We start from the raw sequence: 1,917 nt of genomic DNA on the forward strand, positions 1-1,917 counted from the left end.
ATGTCGATAGAGAAGCAACAAGGCACGGAGGTCTTGGGTGTGGATCTATCCCTATCTGTGTTAGTTAAGGACCGATTCACTGTACGTCCTCATGTCATGTTGAACGCATGCCTATCACTTAGTTGGCTGGATAACTTGTTTCGACCGTGAAGCCGAGTAGCTCAACTCAGGCCGGATGGCCGAGAAGTGAAAGCGTGCACTCTGGCGGTAGTAAGGATGTGCGAGGAGCTATTGGTGTAAGTCCAAAGGTGAGATTGACCACCTAGCAGAGTGGATTCCCTGAGAGTGCGGCGCTGCTCGTAACCACGAATTGTTCCTGAGTTGTACCCAAAGGTGACCTAAGACTACCTTGGTGCGGGCATGTCTGGGTTTGTGTTTGGAATAATTCCCCAGCTGGGTAGGAATCGATTCAAATCATCGTCTCTCCCGGATAGTGAGAACTTGACTGAGCAGCGGCAACTTAGAGACACTTAATTGAACTGGATGGTTAAAATGATGATGATGATGTTACAACGTTATACCAGATATTGTTACTAATGTTTGGAGTTTAATCAATTGCTTGCTCTAATACAGGTGCTAATCTACCAGACAGGTTAATATTGATAACTTGCTGCTTAACTAATAATTTAAATTATGCTCTTGTATCATCAAGCTTTTATGCAAAAATGGTTGTCAAGCGAGATCCACTAATAAAGCCTTACATACTCCTTGGTGTCATTTATTTTTGGTTGACGATGGGTAAGTCTAGCTAAGTACATTCTCTTACTCAGGGTTTATTCCCCCTTGTTGCAGATGATGTGCTCTATAACGGCTACTGAAAGTATTGTCTCCACTCTACGGGGGATGAAGACTAGATCATGGGGCATGATCTTCTATGTTATCTTATCATGTTGCTTTTGCTGGATATGACTATGGTTTGGACTAAGTGTGTCTGATGGTCTCAAACTACTTTGCTTCCGCTATTTGTGAACTCATGTTGTAATAACTATGTGATCTCCGATGTATGAGGTACTTGTGAACTACTTGTGAAATGGATGTAATATGTGGCTTGTTATTTTGAATCACTATGATCTTGGTTGTATGCAAGTTTGTTTGAAATCCTTTGTGGTTTCAGTTGACTACCGGGTTTATATGGGTTCAAGTATGACAGTTTGATCACTCCGGTGATTGCTTTCATACTTATGCTCTTATAAATTGGTCGGTTCTATTACAAAAGCAGTGGTTCTACGCCAACAGACAAAAATACTACATGGGATAACTGCTCCACCACCTTTCTAGCAAAGTTCTTTCCCACAGGCAAGACCAATGCTCTACGTGGGAAAATCTCAAGCTTTCAGCAATAACATGATGAATCTGTCCCTGAGGCATGGAAACGCTTTCAAGATTACATTGCAGAATGTCCTCATCATAGGATGGAGAATTGGCTACTTATGTAGACTTTCTACCATAGGTTGACCAACAGTACCCATGAGACTATGGATGCTGCTGCTAGAGGTGCATTCCTGTCACTCACCATACCAGATGCAATAGCTCTTGTGGAGAAGATGGCCTCCAATCAAGGTTAGAATGAAGAACGTGCTCAAACCCCGCAAAAGAGGTCGAGGTATACATCAACTCAAGAAAGTAGACATGTTGTCTGCCAAGATGGACCTGCTGATGAAGAAGCTTGAAGATCGAGCCAATGAGAAGCAAGAAGTCATGCACATTCATGATTCTCGTATAACATGTGAAGTGTGTGGAAACACTAGGCATTCGGGAATAGCTACCATGAGACCCATGAGGATGTGAATTTGGTCAACAACAACTACTACTTTCGTCCTTAGCAGAATCAAGGATGGAACCAGCAACAAAGGCCGACCTACCAAGATAATTATCAAGGTAACTATCAAGGTAATAATTTCAATCAAACACCCTTGA

At 42.4% G+C, this 1,917-nt stretch overlaps 1 non-coding gene across 1 annotated transcript; it reads right to left on the bottom strand.

The window, feature by feature from the left end:
- Positions 1-1,307: 1,307 nt before the first annotated feature.
- Positions 1,308-1,414, bottom strand: LOC136490303 (small nucleolar RNA R71). The gene has a single exon (XR_010767593.1). It is a non-coding gene; the product is annotated as a small nucleolar RNA R71 (small nucleolar RNA).
- Positions 1,415-1,917: the final 503 nt, after the last annotated feature.

This window comes from Miscanthus floridulus, chromosome 10 (assembly GCF_019320115.1).
Source record: "Miscanthus floridulus cultivar M001 chromosome 10, ASM1932011v1, whole genome shotgun sequence".
NCBI classification, from domain to species: domain Eukaryota; kingdom Viridiplantae; phylum Streptophyta; class Magnoliopsida; order Poales; family Poaceae; genus Miscanthus; species Miscanthus floridulus.